This window comes from Zalophus californianus, chromosome 4, assembly GCF_009762305.2.
Source record: "Zalophus californianus isolate mZalCal1 chromosome 4, mZalCal1.pri.v2, whole genome shotgun sequence".
Lineage (NCBI taxonomy): Eukaryota > Metazoa > Chordata > Mammalia > Carnivora > Otariidae > Zalophus > Zalophus californianus.
Window position 1 is genome coordinate 70,833,053 of NC_045598.1, and position 19,871 is coordinate 70,852,923.

Below are 19,871 nucleotides of genomic sequence, written 5' to 3' on the forward strand. Positions count from 1 at the left end.
TGAATCCAAGCTCAGTGATAGAGGTTTCACTGCTTTTTCAAAGCACATCAGTCAGCCTGTCTTATAAGCAAAATAAAATGTTGCTACCAGGTAAAGACAGTAATTATTTCAATTAGCAATTGTGTTCGATGTAGAAGGTAATGAGGAATAAAGATGCTGGACCCAGCCCAACGATTCATTACCTATGCTTCTTTTTCCTGTTCTAAGGTAGCAAATGAACAGAGGCTTCCCCCGGTGTGGACGGACTCATTATTCATCATTTGCTGCCTGATGAAGAGGCAGCACAACCCTGGAGAATACACAGACGTGAGATGCCAACGGTGCCCAGTCCAGCCCCGACCTAATACCGCCTTTGGTGCACAGAGACCCTTGTGGACAATGCAAGCCATGAGGTTGTGTGGTGGTTAGTGGAACAATAATTTTGCGGAAATGTTTACTCTATTGCTGAAATGAAATAAGGAAATCCCAAGGATCTAGAGTATTTTTATTCAACATCATCTTAGACCATTCTTTTAATTTTAAATAGATGAATTTCTAGAATGGAAGAAAGGAAAAGAAGGGGCGGGAGACAGAGTGACAGCAGGGCCACCTTGTTCCAGGAAGACTCTGACCAAACTGGGTTAATATGGCAGAAAAGACTGAGGCAGCTCTTAGTCTTTTTGCAAATGTGGCACATTTGAAGTTTCTGCTTTGATTAGTGCCTCTCTGTGTTATCTGAAAAGTCTATCATGAAAGTTAGAACTGACAGTACTTCAAGGAGTAATTGACAATTCCTTGATTAGAGTGAGAGATTTAACACATATTTCTTAGTAACTGATAGATCAAACAGCCAAAAATATTCAGTGAAGTTATAAAGATTTTGAACAATATAATTAACAAGTTTGATGTAAAGGACTTATATAGAGCACTGCACTCAACCACTGGAGAATATGCTTTCTTTCCCAGATCACATATTACATTTATAAAAACTGATGATGGATTAGGACATAAAGCAAATATCAAATCTCAACAAATTTCAAAGAATCAGTATCATAAGATTGCATCACAATTAAGTTAGAAATCAGTAAAACTGGGCGCCTGGGTGGCTCAGTCGGTTGAGCGACTGCCTTCGGCTCAGGTCATGATCCTGGAGTCCCGGGATCGAGTCCTGCATTTGGCTCCCTGCTCAGCAGGGAGTCTGCTTCTCCCTCTGACCCTCTCCCCTCTCGTGCTCTCTATCTCTATCTCATTCTCTCTCTCAAATAAATAAATAAAATCTTTAAAAAAAAAAAGAGATCAGTAAAACTTATACCTTGAAACCACTATACATTTAGAAATTTAAAAGCACAATTAAAATCAGGAGACAGAAAACAGATTGTGGTTGCCAGGGGCTGGGAGGAGAGGGGAGTGGGGAGTGACTACTTAATGGGTCTGGGGTTTTCTCTGGAGGTAATGAAAATGTGCTGGAACTAGACAGAGGTGGTAGTTGTACAACATTGTGAGTGCACTTCAATCTGATTAACTTTATATGAATTGTACACTTCAATATGGTTAACTTTGTATGAATTTCCACCTCAATAAAAAAGAGTGCTCATTATATCTCTGTGTTTAAATCCTAATCTATGGATACATGGGTGTATACAGTTTGTGAAACTTTTTCAAGCTATACACTTATGACATGTGCATTTTTCTTTGTTTTACGCATATATGTTTACATTTTCTATATTATGCTTCTATAAAGAGCTTAAAAATTAAACACGTCAACTAAAAGAAATCATAAAGTATGAAAAATAAGAACTGCCTGACACTACACTCAAAATTTACAGTATGTAGTGAACTCATTCAGATCAAGGGGAAATATGCTGCGACAGAAGATGATGATGAGTTGTCCAAAGTACACATAAAAGAAAATTTATAGCTTTAAATATTTCTTTGGAAAAGGAAGAAAAGTTTAAAATTAATAAGAGGGGCATCAAATGTAAGAAGGGAGAAACAAAATAACAGAACATTCCCAAAGAAAGTAAAAAGAGGAAAATAATAACCTTAAAGAAACAGGTATCAGAGACAATAATGATGATCATCAAAGCTAAAGTTTGGGTCTCTGAAGAGATGAACCCCTAGAAAGAATGAATACGGAAATTAAAAAAAAATAGAGACAAGACACACATAATATTAGGAATAAAAAAGAAGAATACACAAAGATCACAAATATAATAGAAATACAAGATAGAAAAATTTTATGCCAATAAGTTTGAAGATGTACATTTTATTTATTTACTTATTTATTTTTTGAGTAAAGCAACTGACGTTTATTAAGTGAAGATACAGAGAAAACTCTCAAGAGTGAGAGGGGTCCTGACAGGGTTGCCAACGAGGGCCTTTAGGGTTGGTCTTTTATAGAAAGCTAACCAGGGAACTTACATTTTAAATGGAAAAATTCCAGAAAAATATACTTACCAAAACTGACTAAAAAAGAAATAGAGAGCCTGCATAATCAGCAGTAAAAATCTTCCCGTGAAAGAAATCCTACGCTCTGAGAGTTTTATTTATGAGTTCTAGGAGACATTTCAATTACAGCCTCAGAGTATAACCAGTATGCTAAATAAGCAGGATTTATGGGATGTGATCAGGAAAGTTACTACACTGCTATCTCCTACTGTCCCTTTAAATCTTCTCAGTGAAGGTAATCCTTCCTCTGCCATTGGATGAAAACTGAGGCAAGCCCCTGGACTTTTAAGGTTATTATCGAGTAACAGAAATGCCTGTATTAACCTATAGACACAAACCCGGACTCAAATTAGTAACTTAAAATATCCAGTACAATATAAGATAGGCTTTCAATTTAAAAGTTAAGACTTCTCTTCCCCCAGGGCTGTGGCAGACTGACCACCTGTTTTGGGGGAAGGAAATGGAGTCAGTCTCTTCTCTTTTTCTCTCCCACCTTTCCAATCACCCCCCAACTCCCACCCCACCACCACCACCACTGCCCCATCTATAAGTCAGGGTTCAATCAAGAAACTGAAATCACACCAGTGATTTGAGAACAAAATTAATGTAAAAAACTATTAACTAGATTGAAGTCACTAACCAGATGACTAATGAGACAAGAAGAAAATTCTAAGATATTGTAAGTATAGCAATTTCAAGCAGAAGCTACCATCCCCAGGGCTGAGGGAATAAAAGAAAGATGTTAAAATTCCTGAAACTTCAAACCACAGACTAAAGGACCCCACAGAGCTGAAACCCTGGATCTTGAGGAGGAAGTGATGCTTGGCTGGTGCTGCTGTTCCTGAGCTCAGAGGAAGGAGCTCATGAGGCTGGACCCAAACTCTGAAGAGGACATAGTCCTGTCTCGGGATGAAGGGGCGGATGTGCTGAGCCTGGTCTTACAAGTCTTGCTGAAACCGTAAATTGGACTGGCTGCAGCTATGGAAGGAATTGCCCCCGATGGGGTGAAGAAGCTGTGCTAAGAGAACACTCACAGGGACCAGAGAGGAAGGAAGCAGGGAGGAGCATACCCCTTCCACTCCTCCGGCCTTCCAGTCCCCATCCCGCTCCTTGACTGCCAGAGCCCAACAGGGAATAGCTGGTAAAGCAGACACACGGTTTGCAGGAAGGTGACCTTAGCATCCCAGAGCAGAGAAAAAAAAGGGTGGACTTTTAACAAATGACACACCCCATTCACTCATTGCTTTTCCGATCCTCTCCAGCTTGGGGAGATAGAAAAGGAAGGGAACAGAAAGCCCTTACTTAACTGGTACTGTTATTACAATGCTTTGCTCTCCCTGGACCTGCTGGGTATTTGAAGCTGATTCTTTCTCATGGATGGTTTTCATGTGAACTTTGGCAAACCTATTTTCTTACCCCATCACTGCTGATTTCCTTTGATCTATGAATACACTGTATTCTGGGAGTTGCTTATTAACCTCCACTTAATGGCCAAATAAGCAGCACCCCGCTTCTCCTGTAAAGAAACATGTTTACTTCTCCAAATGACCCAACTCTACTTGAGACAATATAAGATGACCCCACGCCAGCTCCTTTGTATGCATCTGGCTATATTTGAGCCAAAGAAACACTCATGGATTCTTTGCCCAGGCAAATTTGGGGAATGCAGACTTACTCAAGCCCCGGAGCACCTTTCTTTCACTCCATCACCAAAGCAGCTAGCCAGCCCTGCTGTTGCCTTTTGTGTTTCAGATGAGAGCCTGACACAAGTCCACTAGACCAGCCTGTTGTAGGGGACTAAGGGGAACTACTGAATCCCTCTTCTCTGTCTCAATTCAGAGCAGTCATGTTTGCCAAAGAAATCTACTTGCAAAATTCCCATCACACTCCCTCTACCAAGCCATTTACATGCTTGAAGGGATGAGGAGTTGTTAATGTCAAGGAACTAGTTCCTAGATAATGTCTTTTGAAAAAACTATCTTGGCCTATCATCTCACTTTGGAAGCTTATATCTTGAATCTTTGTACTTCAGTTGAAACTTAATTGAACATCCTCTTGTAGCAATCTTAAATTCCTCCAATTCATCTTATGAGATTAGGCTAACACTGATCCTAAAATCGAAACAGAACTAGAAAGGAAAATTACAGGTTAATTTTATTCATAAGCAAAAATGCAAAACAAAGCAAAACAAAACAAACAAAAAACCCCAAATTATTCTAAACAATTACCAATCCAGCAGCAGAGTATGAAAAAAATAACCCATCATACTAAATTGTCTTTATCCTGGGAATGCAATGTTGGGTTAACATTATCAAAATAATTCATTTAATTCATTACATTAACAGACCAGATGAGGAAAACCATTTGATAATCTCAGTAGATGCAGAAAAAGCGTTTGAGTAAAAGCAACCTAATTTGTGATAGAAATTCTGAAGATTATAATTAAGAAGGTAATTTTTAACAAGATAAAAGCCAAAAACAAACACTTATGGCAAAAATCATTCCTCCTAGTAAAACTTACAAGCCTTCCCTTTAAAATCAGGAATAAGTTGAGGATGTCCAATGTCATTGTTGTATACAACATTATTCTAGTTGCATGAGTAAAATGTAAAAAAGAAAGAAAAGGTATACAAATTGGAAAAGAAGGAATAAAATAATATTAGCAGATAGATATGATGCCCATAAAGAATATTCAAAAGAATCTATAGTCAAATTAGTAGAATTGAGAAGATAATTTAGCAAAGTGGCTAAGTATACAAAACCAATGGCATTTCCATATGGCAGCCATAAAAATCAGAGTAATAGAATTTTTTAAAGATACCATTACAATAGAAACAAAACTATAACAAAATAAAGGCAAGACCTTTATGGAGAAAAACTTTACTGAATAACATTAAAGAAGACCAAAACTAACACACAGATATACCATGTTCATAGGTAGAGAAACTCAATATAAATATGTCAACTCTCCCCAAATTCAATGCAATTAAAATCAATATCTCAACAGTTTATCCTAGGCCTTATTAATTGGTTCCCAAAAATTTACACGGAAGAGCAAAGGCCCACAAATAGTCAAGACACTCAGATACTCTTGAGGAATAAGAACAAGGGGTGTGTGTGTGTGTGTGTGTGTGTGTGTGTGTGTGTGTGTGTGTGTGTAAGATGGGGTGGTCTGGCCAATTAGTAAGATTGATAAATCTATTTAAATAAGACAATGTGATGCTGGAACAAGGATAGACAAGTAGACCAAAGGGAAGAGTGGTGAGCCCAGAAACAGATCCATAACTACATCATGACTAATCTACTGATGCTCTAGAGCAGTCGGCAGATGCAGCGGGGACGGCAGGAAATGAACTGTTCAATAGTGTGGGAACAAGAGTTTATCCATATTAAATAAAAATGATACCGGATTCCTCCCTCACATCATATGTAAAATAAAGTCCAGGTGAAATGAAGATTTAAATGTGAAAAGAAAAAGCTTAAAAATCTTATGTGTCAATATCGAAAAATATTTTTGACTTTTGGTAAGGAATTATTTTCTAAACGAGACCCAGAAAATTCAAACCATAAAGGAAAAGATTGATAAATTAGAGAAATTCAAATTATGAATTTCTTTTTATCAAAAGACACTGTTAGGCGAGTAAAAAGACAAGCCGAAAATTGAGAGGGCATATTTGTCATGCATATAATTAACTAAAACTTAGTATATAGAATCCATGAAGAACACCTAAAAATCAGTAAGAAAAACAAAAAGAACCCAATAGAAAATGAGCAATAGGAATGAAAAGCTTTTCACAGAAGAGGAAATGTGAATGGCCAATCAATATACAAAATGTACCTTAATTTCATCAATAATCAGGAAAAACAAAAGGAAATCACAATGAGAGATATTTATACACCCACCAATTGGTACAAATATAAAGTCCGACCATTTTAAGCAGCAGAATGAGGTCTCCTAAACACTTGCACTGGGTGATACTAATCCCTTTGGAAAACACTTCTGACATGTCTAGTATAGCTGAGACAGCATATCTCCTCTGACTCCCGGGAATACGCCTATGAGCCGCAGGCGGTATGTCTGAGGTAGCACCGTTTCTATTAACAGACAACTGAACACAACTCAACAGGAGAATAGACAAATCAATGGTGGTATATTCATAAAATGGTTGGAACAGTAAAAATGAATCAACTATATAACTGAATTTCAGAAACAGAATGTTGAGAGGAAAGAAATACATGAAATATGATATTTTAATAAACTTGGAAAGCAAGCAAAGCAATAGTTTGTTTAGGGATGCATATATATATATATATATATATATATATATATATATATATATAGTAAACTATAAACTATAGCAAAGGGATGATAAAACCCAATTTAAAAGCAATGGTTTTCTGTCAGGGAGGCACCACAGGGTGGTGATTGGCAAGACAGTGTTGCCAGATAAAAGTGGGGGTGGGGCGCCTGAGTGGCTCAGTCGTTAAGCCTCTGCCTTTGGCTCAGGTCATGATCCCAGGGTCCTGGGATTGAGCCCCGCATCGGGCTCCCTGCTCCACGGGAAGCCTGCTTCTCCCTCTCCCACCCCCCCTGCTTGTGTTCCCTCTCTCGCTGTGTCTCTCTCAAATAAATAAATAAATAATCTTTAAAAAAATGGGGGGGTCAGGTAACTTTGAATTTAAATAATGAATAATGTTTTTAGTATAACTATATCCCAGATATTGCATGAGACATACTTGTACTAAAAATTATTTATTGTTTATCTGAAATTTAAAATGAATAGGGTATATTTTATTGTCGTTGTTGCTTGTTTTTGACTAGATCTGGCAACCCTACTCACAGGGAGCTTCGATGATATTTATAACATACTATTTCTTAGGTTGTGCAGTAGGTTCTTAGGTTGTCTGCTCATTTTATTGTTTGGTTTTTTAAAAGCAGACGACAAACTTTAATGCAAGTCTGCCCATTTATAATTCCATTTGGTGGATCCAAAGCTTTTGCTAAAAAATCAGCAATAGCGAGACTGAGATGTCAGGTGCTGGCCCTCCGCGATCACCTGAGGATGCATCATATTTCTTGTGGCTGGGCTTTCTCCTTACTGCTCTCTCTGCTCCTCCTGGCGATTACTTCACCCCATCCTACAGCTAGAGCTGTTCGCCTCAGTTAGGTGGGGTATCCCACCATCTTCCTTCCATAATATCTGTGAGTGTGGGGTGTTATGCAATGCATGACCCACTTTAAGCTCATGTTCCAAGCAATAAAGGATTTTTTAACCATCAAAGGGCCTTCTTATCTCCCCAGTTCCTCAGAGAAAACATCAGAAAAGAGATCACAAAGAACAACCAGATTAAAGAGGCTATTAGCTGCAAAATCACTTGCCTAGTCAAGTGCATACGTAAAGGGTAAAGACTGCAAAGAATACTAAGGACCCCAAAACAAGAGTAGAACATTCCAGCACAACACAAATAGCAAGGGCGGAGAGTGTGGGGGGCGGTTCTCAAGACATACAGAAGAGATTCCAACCAGATGTGACATTCATGAGCCCCAGGACCATGAGCAGTTGTTCGGCTCACTGTTGTATTCCTGGTGCCTACCCCAAAGACTGGCACAGAGTTGTCCTCAATAAATGTTTGTGGGTGGAATACATGAATGCATAATGAATGAAAGAAGTAGGAAGGGGAGTATTAAAGATTATTATCAGATCCACAGAAAGGAGGAATTTAAAAAGTCGCAGCAGAATCTGCTGATTCTCCTATATTTCTTGTATGGGTACACCTCAGAGATATTGCAGGTTTGGTTCCAGACCCCAGCAATAAAGCAAATATTGCAACAAAACGAGTCAAATAGATTTTTTGGTTTTCCAGTGCATACAAAAGTTCTGTTTACATTCTACTATAGTCTATTAAGTGTGCAATAGCATTATGTCTAAAACAACAATGTGCATGTCTTAATTAAAAAATACTTTATTGCTAAAAAAATGCTAACCATAATCTGAGCTTTCAGGGAGTCATCATCACTGATCACAGACCATCATAACAAAGAAAGTAATGATGAAAACATTTGAAATATTGTGAGAAGTACCAAAATGTGACACTAAGTGCTCACGAGGTGAGCAAATGCTCTTGGAAAAATAGTGCTGGTAGACTTGCTCAACACAGGGTTGTCACAAACCTTCATTCAATTTGTAAACAACAACAACAAAAAACCCTACAGTATCTGTGAAGTGCAATAAAGCAAAGTACAATAAAATGAGGTGTGCCTGTATATGGGTAAGTAAACTGTTTATAGCTCTCAATACAAAGTGTGGATTCATAAAAGAACTCCTGGTTGAAAGCCACATATATATTCCAGTCAAGAAGCTGGTGTCCAGAGTAGGCAGAACCACAGAGCGGCTCCCAACAGATGCCACCTTACCTGGGCCTGCTCCTGCCCCGGTGTGCTTAGTCACCCTGACTCCACTGTCTAATACCTCTTCGGTTCCTTCCTGCTGACCCTGAGGGATGACGGCCAAGTTTCTGGTACTTTGCCTATTGCCATAAAGCGCTGATATACTGGCCTTCTCCCTCAGCTCTTGCATCTAATCACTCATGCACTAAACATTTATAAAGCATGCGCCAGGTGCTGTACTAAGTCTTGGAGATTTAGAGGTAGGATTTACTGAGCACTTACTAAGGCAGGCACAGCGTTAAGAACATTGCTTAAATTATCTAACTTGCAGCCCTAAGTAGTAGGTATTATTGTTACCCCATTTTATAGATGGGGAAACTGGGGAATAAGACGTGGTCTGTGGCTTCAAGAGGGAAGACAGCCATTTACGATCCACCGGTCTGAGGATTTTCCCAAGTGCCACGGGAACATAGTGTGTATGTGTCCTGAGATGCTGTCTCTTGCTGCATGACCGTAACACCACCCAATCAGCAGCTTAAAACCACACATATTTCTTTTCTCTCAGCCGTGGAATCAGGATCCAGGTGTGGTGTAGCTAGCTCCTCTGCTTCTAGGTCGCTCACCAGGCTGCAGTGGAGCCATCGGCTAGGGCTGGCTTCTCATCGGAAGACTCGCAAACTCCTGTAGTGGTTGACAGCATTCCACTACCGTGGGCTGTCAGACTGAGGGCCTCAGTTTCTCGCTGCCCGCCAGCCACTGGCTGCCCACGCCTGCTTGCCAGTCACCCCTTCCACCGGGAAGCTCATGACACGCAGCCTGCTTCTTCAAAGCCAGCGAAGGAGAGGCACTCCTGGCAAGAGGGGGCACTAGTGTCTTCCGTAACAACGCAGAAAGGACATCCTCTCACCTTTGCTGACTTACTGTGAGTTAAAGTGAAGCCACAGGTCTGGGCACACTCTGGGCGGAAGGGGTTACAGCAGGACGTGAATACAGGAGAAGGGAAGACGGGAACCGCGGTAGCGTCTGTCCGCCTTCTGCTCTTTGTCATCAGCCCAGAGGAGCTGCCCCTGCCTCCTGCCTCCAGAGCTACCACAGCTGCCACGCGTGGCTATGCGTTGGCCGGACTGCCATGTGGCAGGCACCCTGCCCCCTCCTAGGGCTGTGCGGGACACAGTTTGCATAATGATAACGCGGCAGCCCTGCCACTTGCAGTAGTGTTTGTAACACTGCATTATGACCATCTGTTTATTGTTCTCTCTCTTCACTCTACTCAAAGCTCCTTCAAGTCCAAGACTAAGACTTTTATAGCAAGTGCCAAACGAGGGTAAGTGGAGGAAAGGTGGCAGCACCACTAGCTTGCTTGGGGTAGCCAGCAGGAGGCATGGGGAAGACTTGGCAGAGAAGGCGCACGGGTGTGCTCCCTCATCACTCTGCTAGAGCTGGACACTGAACTTCTTTAAAGAGACTTCAGGAATAGTTTCTAGTGAAATATAATAAAAATCTTGGTTTACTGTGCTTTGCTTTCCTCCTGAGTAATCCCCATGGAGATAAAAATAAACAAACAAACACCCTGCTGATTCAACCCAGTACAAACCAGTGTTCCTGTTCTCATAATATGGTAGTGAGAGGTAGCAAGTGGAATGTTTCCTATTTTTCTGGAACTGGCAGGTAGAGCCCAGAACAGAGAAAGGATGCTAAGGTTTCTGCAGTCCAAGTCAGGCCAGCATCCAGCACTGGGGAATGCCTCTCTGCAGGGCAATGCCAGCCACATGCCCCTCCCCACCACCCTGCTTCCCCCACTGTCCTCTACAAGCCCCTAGAGCACTCTGAGAGCTTGGAAGTGAACATAAGATGGAAGTGGATGGAACTACGGACTCTTAAAACTGGTTATACTTTTAAGATTATTATAAAGTCTCCTTTCATTTTCTTCTTATAGAAGCATTTCTGTTTCTTTACGGTTGCCATGTTACAGGTCTTCAGTCATCCACTGTGATGATTCTGACTACTGATAATAGTAACGTGAAGACCAACACCCTGTATTCCAGGTCACGAAGGCACCTGCCCAGGGCTCTACCATTTGGACCTGACCAAAGGCCCAATGTGGGAGCAAATGGAAATTAGGACCAGCAGCCACATGTAAGGAAACCAACGATACGTGCAGCAGTGAATGAGAATCTAAGTACTAAAACCAGAAATAGCTACCATTTCAAAATGATCATTCTATGGTTTTCTCTGTGGGGGCAGAGTTGGTTCCTCAAATTAAACCAATAAAGAAAGAGAACATCAAACGCTGGCCTGCATGCCACACTCACTGCACTGTCTTGGGAGGAGAGGCAGGGATGAGCAGAGCTGAGCTTTGATGGAACTCACGTTATCTGTTCAGTCACTAGAGGCCTTTGGACCTCATGTTCCTCCGCGTGCCAAGGAACGCTTTGACTCAGAACAAAGGCACCCACCAGTGAAGTTCACGGCCTTCTGCTGTTCCCACCAGAGCACAGATCACCTTCACACTGTCCGGACACTGATTCACTCCTGCTGACTGCCTCCCTTGGCCCTGTTCCTGAAGGAGGACATAGTTAGAAAGTTTCTTTTATGTTGCTTCTATTAAATGTGAGCTTTTTGGTGCCCTCGAGTGGTTCTGAGGCAATAAAAACGATTCAGAGGTTAATGCTGTTTTTAAAAATTAATATTCAATTTATTAAAGTTACAGATTAATAAAAACTAATTTTTCCTGAAGCTTCTAAGTTCTGCATCAAATCTTACCGTTCTTTGTATATTATATATAGCCTGTCATATATTTTTAAACTATGTTAAAGACCTTTGAATAATATGTGATCCTATTTCTAAGCTAATACCTTCAAGCATTTTAAATTGCATTTATAAATCAATGCATTCTATCTTTTTTACTACTTCAATGTTTTGATTGAACTAACATAACTTCCTGAGTACTCAAATAACAAAGAACAATAATAAGCCAAACTTATAAGGAGGGCTAAACTTTTAAATATTGCAATACTGTATATATAAACTTAGTAAAAGTATAACTTAAAAATCTAAAGCAATTATTCATACATTATAAATTGGAGTTTAAATTCTGTTCATTCTAATATTAGGTCAAATTGTCTCAAACATTACAGGCACATGAAATACTAAATATATGCTTCTCCCTCACACAAAACACTAATGTACAACAGGTTGACTTCCTTAAACACATCTGTACTTCAATCTAAAGCAGCCTGGAGTTGAGTGATACTTAAGCACGTAGTTCCCTAGGGCTGCTGTGACAAATGACCACAGACTGGGTAGCTTAAACAACGGAAGTTTATCCTCTCTCAGTCTGGAGGCTGGAAGCCTGAAATCAAGGTGCCAGCAGGGCCCTGCTCCCGCTGGAGGCTTGAGAGGAGAATCCCTCCTTGCCCCTTCCAGCTTGGGTGGCTCCAGGCATTCCTTGTCTTCCCTGGCTTATGGAAGCCAAACCACTCCCATCTCTGCCTCTATCCTCACATTACCCTCTCTGTGTGCCGTCTCTTCTGTCTCTTATAAGGACATTTGTCATTGGGCCACTGGGGGATGATCTTATTACAAGATCTTTAATTTTATTACATCCGCAGAGATCCTTTTTCCAAAGAAGGGAACGCACACAGGTTCCAGGGATTTGGATGTGGCGGGGGGCCACCACTCAACCCACTCTACCCACAAAGGGGCTTGTCGTTCCAGTGAATCATGGTAACACCAAGAGGTGGCAGCTGAGCGCCTTTCTGGCAGCAACACTGATGGGACGTTCTACTTCTATTTACAGCACCACTATCAGCACCTTTCAGATGAGCTTGTCTCATAGTTCACGGCTCTGAGTTCACATTCCTCTTACTGGGTTTCTCCATCTCCTCACAGCATTCTGCACTAACCTCCTCCCACCTGGACTACACACTTTACTTGATTAATTGACTCTTAATGTATATAAATATATTGTATGGTTCTCTCTAAAGACATTTGTACTTGACAGAATCCTGGATTCCTTTCATAGCCTTCCAGTCTGTTAAAATCATGAATATCTAGGGTTATTAAAACAGTATCCAGTTGAATTTCTGTATCTCTCTTATGGCTCTGCCTGGCTAGTCGGTCCTACCTCTAAGGTCTTTCCACAGCCAGGTGCAAACAATTGGTTAGGAATTCTCTTAAGACTTTGAACAAACTATTGAAAAAAATGAATCTCAATGAACTAATTCAACAGTAGGTCTTTACTTAAAGGAGGTGGCACTGGAGAGTGGTAAAGAAACTCTTCTGCGTATAAGCTGGTAGCTTGGGAAAACTCCTAGTCTTTTTGAGCTGGTGTACCCCTGTGTATAAAGTGTTGGTAACATCATTCCAAGTCACCTCATTGGGGTGTGAGGACACAGTACTCACTGTGCGCACACAGCACTTCCCACAGTGCCCAGTTTATAACAACCACACAAAAAATGTTAGTGATTAGAATACTAGAATTTCAGAAGAGTGTTTCCATGTTTCCTTAGGGACTATCTGAACACAAATTTGGTGTAGACAGAAATATCCCTTAAAAGGAGGTTCCTTCCTGCATATTATATATTCATTCATTTTTATTTATATTCAAATATTTATTGAGCACCAACTATGTGCTGGGCACTATTCTAAGTGCTTGGGATGATGAACAAAACAGGCAACAATCCCTGTTTCAAGGAGCTTAAGTTCTAGTGGGGGGAGCCTTATAGAAGGTGAAAAGTACTATAGAAAGAATGGAGCAGGGGAAGGGGGCAGGGCAGTGCCAGGAGGGGGTCAGGTTGAAATCTAGATAGGATGGTCAGGGTGGAGCTCATGGAGTAGGAAACACTGGAGTAACGAGTTCAAGGAGGTGAGGGAGTAAGCCATATGCAGTTATATGGGAGACAGCACTTCAGGCAGAGGAAGCAACAGTGCAAAGACCTTGAGGTGGGGTCATCTCTGCCACGTTCAAGGACAAGCAAGGCAACAGTGTAACTGGAGTGCTGTGAGAGAGGGGGAGAGTAGAAGGGAAAAAGGTAGAGAGATGACAGGACTAGATAATGAAGGTCACTGGCACCACTTTAATAAGATAGGAGGCCATCACAAGGCCAAGAGCAGAGGCCAAGAGCATGATTTGGCTTCTATTTTGGCTTCTATAAGGAACACTCTGGCTACAGTGTGACTAGATAGTAGGAGGGAAGGGTAGAAACAGGGAGACCAATCAGAGGGTTTGGAGTAATCCAGACAAGAGACGAAAGTAGCTCATACCAGAACACAATACTGGAGGTGGGGAGAAGTGGTCAGATTTTGCTTTTATGCTGAAAAGCACTATTTGTTGATATATAGGATGTGCGGAGTGAGGAAAAGAGAGGTGAAGGAAGATGCTAAGATTTTTGACCTGAGCAACCTGAAGGACTGAATTGCCAACTGAGATGGGGAGGGCTGTGAGGAGAGCAAGTTTTGGGTGAGAGGAAATGACGACTAGACATTGAAGGGGGATTTTTTACATGAGTTTAGAGTTTGAAAGAGACAGAAAGAGAGAGGTCCTGGGTATAGATATACATTTGGGAGTTGGCAGCATATAGACGGTATGCCGCGTTGTGTGGACCTGATGATATCACCAAGAGTGAAGGTAGAAGGAAAAGAGAGAGGGACCAGTGGCGGCCCCCCGCAGGATTAAGACGCCAGGGAGAAAAGTGAAACCAGCAAGAGAGACCGAGAAGGCGCAATGAAGAGAATGTTATTCCTTGGAAACCAAGCAGCTGTGTCGTCCTCCATGGCACCAGAGTCTGCACTTAACTCTGGGAATGTCCTCTATGTGATGACAGCGAGCCCCTTCGGGTTACATCTGCTGCAGCCCTCCCAGTTTCCCCTGATTCTTCCTCTCTGGCAAAACATCTTTTGCCTTTCTGCATCGACTTCCATAAAGGATAGAAATGGATTTTCGTAATTAAAAAATAATAAAGGAAATAAAAATCAAGAAATACACCTCAGGATAGCAACGATAATTTTTTAAAAGTATGCCTATAACTCATTCACATAATCTACATAAAATATACACATCACATGCAAATGCCCTTGCAGTCACCGGTTCTCAGGAAGATTCCTGTTGATCCAGTAGCAACAGTGACTTTTACAGCAACCCAGCAAGCTGTACAAAGGCAATCCAAATGGCACTCTGGGTAGTCCTAACTCTGGCCATACACTTCGGATAGTGGGGCAACCTCTTGAGTGTTAGTCCCTTTCTCGTCCCATGAATATCTACTGGAAGAGCCTTAGTCACTAGTGTGAGCTTTTTTTGAACTTAGGGTCTGTCTTATTTCCCTTGGCGTTTTTCTCAATACCCAGAACACTGTCTGGCTCATGGGAGATACTCTATAATATAAAGTTTGCTCAGGGAATGAATGAATGGTGTCTGCTGCACTGATGAATGACTTCTTGGTCAGAAACTTGAAACACAGACAAGCATAGCATTTATACTTAGAAGTTGCCTTTTTTGTTGAATTTATGGCATAGTTTTTGATTGGATCGTTTATATTTCTTTTTTTTCCCCTGTAACATTTAAAAACTGAAAAGTATAGACTTTCTACCCCAGGACTGGGAAGACACTTTCCACCTTATTTGAACCACATATATTTCCAAGAAGAATAGTAGGCAGAAAGAGAGTAGATTCAGCTTTTTAATCAGCTGTACTGTTGAGGACAGATGCTATTCTATTTTTCATCTCTCTCCCTCTCTCTGTCTCTTTTGCTATCATTTCAGGAATTATGATTTTCCATATTCTCAAAGTAAAAAAAACCATCGCTGACAGAAGGCAAGCAAACCAACGTCATCACACAGGTGCATATGAGAAGCTGTATGGCCAAAGGGGCATAAAATAGAGTTATTCTGCAAACCAACCAAAAGGATCATTTCCATCAAGAGCCGCCTTATTAGATGCATAATCAACAGTCTACCTAGGGCCTCTTTCCATGGGAGAAGCCGGGGAGATTAAGATTCATTTTGTCAGCATGTTCTAGTTTTTCATATGATTCTTTGCTGTCTCCAGAATTTTTTTTTTCAGCACTCAGACAACTGTAAAATTGATTGGCTTGAAAGCCAAATAAAATAAAACACAGTAGCCTACTTTATCATTTACTACTAGCTATTTATTATGAGCAGTGCTGTGTTGGGATATTGACCCTGAGATTAAAACTAGAGAAATAGAGATTCTGAGGTTCTGTGGACACATAAAGCTCCCCAGCCATGGTGACAGATGATAATGAGATTATACTCAGAGGCCACCTTTTATCTCAATGGGCCCAACAGGTATCATTTTTTAAAGATAATGAATTGTACAAACAATGCAGGGAACATTTGCTTAGCAGTTCTGCAATGCAGCTTCCTTGGGCCCCAAGTACATTGGCAGGCTGTCCAGCTATCTGGCCACTGAGGACAGACGCTCCCCCTACTCCCTTACTTGCTGTGGTTGCATCATTTGTTCTTTTACTTACTTCAACCCACCTGGCCACAGGAGGCGTCCTCCTCCCTGAATAATCCCTGTATTCATCATGTTCTTTCTTGCCTCCAGGCCTTTTTTCTGAGTATTTCTCCCGCCGAGAAGCCCTCTTACACGTCCAAAATCAAAACCCACTTCCTCCTTGCACACACAGCTTTAGTCTCCTATCTTTCATGGAATCTTGAGCAAAAACTTTAGAGCAAATTGGTCCAGATCCAAATCGTGGCTTTACTACTTATTAGCAGGGTTGCTGAAGGCCACTCACATCACCTGAGTTTCAGGTTCTTTACTATAAAGGAGAGGTTAAAAATTCTTATCTCCAAGATTCTTACCCAATTCTTATTGCATGCAAGACTAAACGTGTGAGGTGCGCAGCACAATTTCTAACCCTAGTAGGCACTCACTCAAGGTTAGTTTCCCCTCTTGGGTTCCTCTTCTCAGTTAAATTTCCAGTCCACACTTAGGTAATTAAACAGACACTGAATTTTTCACAGCAGGATGTCCTGGATCTCAGGCTCTTCTGTGAACCTTCCCTTAACCTTCTTGCTTTAATCCAAGCAAGCCTGGTTGCACATGGCAAGCACTTCAGATATACACCATGGTTGGGCCCAAGCCCCAGAGATTCTGATTTAATTGGTTGGGACAGAGCCCAGACATTACTTGCCAGACAATTCAGGGCTCTGTCTATACCATGACTGCAGCCAAGCAGCTAGACAGGCTGAAGGGAAATACATGAACTTTCTGAGTGGTCTTAAATCTGTGCCCACTAGCCTCACTAGGTGGGCCTTGGTGTGGCGATCCCTCATCCACTCACTGTCCCACTCTCCTGGACATGACTTCTCACTTCCTCTTCTCCCCTCAACCCTTCAAGTCCTCCTGCCTTATCATTGCCCTCTATTGACGGTCGGCAGCACTCACTGATAAGACAGGAGGCAAACCCTGAACACACCACATTGGCACATCTCCCAACTCCCTGCATGTATACCCTGCTTTCTCTCCTCTGGCTGTGAATGGAACGTCCCTGTCGCTGTGACAGACCAGATCCTCCACTTAGACCCTGGAGCTCATTCCTTCCAGCAACCACACCACAACTCTCCTGAATCATCGCTTATTCCCTCTCTACTGGACCATTCCCACCAGTGACTATGTGCTGTAATAATTCCCGTCTTAAAATAAGCCCCCCATTACTGCACATGCCCCTCCAACTACTGCCCCACCTGTGGGTCCCTTTTTAGGAAAAGAAAACAATTTAAAATGAGCTAGTCCTCACTGGTCTCCAGTCCTTTCCTCCCAGTGTCCCTTGAAGCCCCTGCAGTCAGGCCTTCATCCCCACCACTGCACTGAAACAGCTTTGTCAAGGCCACCAAAACCTCCAAGGCCAACTCAACAGTCAATTCTCAAGCCTCCCGTTGCAGCATTTTACACAGCTGATCACTCTGGGTCTTCACTGTCTCTTGGTTCTCTTCCTACATCACTGGCTGCCCCTTCTGTCTTCTTAACAGACTCTTCTCCAACCTCAAACATTGCAAATGCCCAGGAGTCAGTTCTCAGACCTTTTATTATCTCTATCTACACTCACTGTCCATATGATTTAGTTCAACCCCATGGCTTTATATGCCATTCATATACTGTGACTCCCAGATTAACCTCTCTAGCCTGGACACAGATTTGTTTATCCAGTCACCTTCCCAACATCTCCACCTGGTTTGTCTCTGCAACATCAAATGTCACACCACAACTGAATTCCTGATTCTCACCCACTCCCAAATCATCTGCTCCTACCGACTTCTCCATTTCAGAGAGAAGAAATTCTACTTTTGGGGGCTGTAGGTAGGTCTGCTCCTCGTGCCCCAGACCTCCCCCCCACCGCCCCGTGCACGGCTTCACAGGGTGGTGGCTGGGAGCTCAGCATTGGCTTTGGCCACCTGTGGCTTTGTCCGTGGCCCAAGTGAGACTCGCCACCCAGAACCGCCAATGACTTCAGCTCACCACCCACATCGGTGCATGAAGGTGAAAGCCAGGCCCCCACACGCGCTGCTGCTCCAGGGCCCCACCGCGCTTGCGCGTGCTCTGGCCTCTGACCCCTGACCCGCGGTCTGCCCGCCGGATTCCCGGATGTCCCGACTCAGCACCACGGTGGGGAGGCGAACTCTGTTCTCAACGTCCAGTAAAGCTGTTAAAAAAAGGAAGGAAAGGAAAGAGAGGGAGGAAGGGAGGAAGGGAGGAAGGAAGGAAGGGAGGAAGGAAGAAGGGAGGAAGGGAAATTCTGCTTTTGTAGTAGTTCAAACCCAAACCCTAAAAGTCTCTTTAAGAAACATCGCTCATTACCATGTCAAATCCATCAGCAAATCCTCCATCGTACATGTTTTTCAGTATTATTAGATTAACCATGCCCTTAATTTAAAATTGCTGAACAGTATTCCTTCCATAACAACAAATACACATACAGAGTGCCCCAAAACTGTGTTAAATGCTTGACATTATTTAATCTCCATAACTAGCCCATCATAGGTGCAATTGCCCAAAGAGGAACTAGCCCAGGGTCATGTAGCTAGCAAGTGAAAAAGCTGAAATACCTAGGCAATAGGATTCCAGAGTCCATGTGCTTGCTTGACTACAATGCTTTACATTTGTTTATCACAGTGCTTGAATAATTACATTGTTTAGAAGTTTGCAGTGTTAGAAATGTTGTTTTGACCACCTTTGTGTACAAAGGCTTTTCCTAATTTAGAACCATTCTCAGAAGTTGAATTGCTCAAAGAGCATAAACATTCTTATCCCTAAAATGGCTAACCTATTATTAATTAACATTGGCTTTTTGAAATCTGAAGTCATATACAGCTATTAGGGGCTGTTTTCTAAATAGAGAAGAAAATCTAAAGAAGAACTTTAAATAGCTAAGTTTGATCCTTGATTTAGTCACTGTGTATCTTATATACTCATTCAATCTTGTGGTCTTCAGTTTCCCCATTTGTAAATTCAAGGTAACCCCAACATTACAACTTCCTCACAAAGATGCATTTATCAGGTCCTAATTTCTGTCAAAAGAAGAAACTTTAGTATTACTATCCCCCAAGCAAACCACAAACTCTGAAATTTAGATCTATGGCTGGTCTACTCAGGAAGGGGTTGATTCATTGCATCTTTTAAGATCTCAAAACACTGAGTTCTGACTTTTAAATGACTTGGCAAATCTGAGTTTTACACCTCCCTTGGCTCACTCCTTTAAAAAAAAAAAAAAGATCATCTTCTACTCACTATCCGAACCTGAAGGCAAGATTGAATAGAGCTGTTATTTGTCATGGTTGTATTATCAACTGTGACACAAATATTTTATTTCTCGTGTTCTTTTTATTTTTTTTCCACAGGCAGGTGAAACAATTTTATTTCATAGTTGTCTTTAAAACCACAAAGACACTGGGCGCCTGGGTGGCTCAGTTGGTTGAGCGACTGCCTTTGGCTCAGGTCATGATCCTGGAGTCCCGGGATCGAGTCCCGCATCGGGCTCCCTGCTCAGCGGGGAGCCTGCTTCTCCCTCTGACACTCTTCCCTCTCATGCTC

At 41.8% G+C, this 19,871-nt stretch overlaps 1 non-coding gene across 1 annotated transcript; it reads left to right on the plus strand.

Moving 5' to 3' along the window:
- Positions 1–18,220: 18,220 nt before the first annotated feature.
- On the plus strand, positions 18,221–18,343 carry LOC113917757. Its single transcript, XR_003518347.1, has one exon. It is a non-coding gene; the product is annotated as a small nucleolar RNA ACA64 (small nucleolar RNA).
- The last annotated feature ends 1,528 nt before the right edge of the window (positions 18,344–19,871 follow it).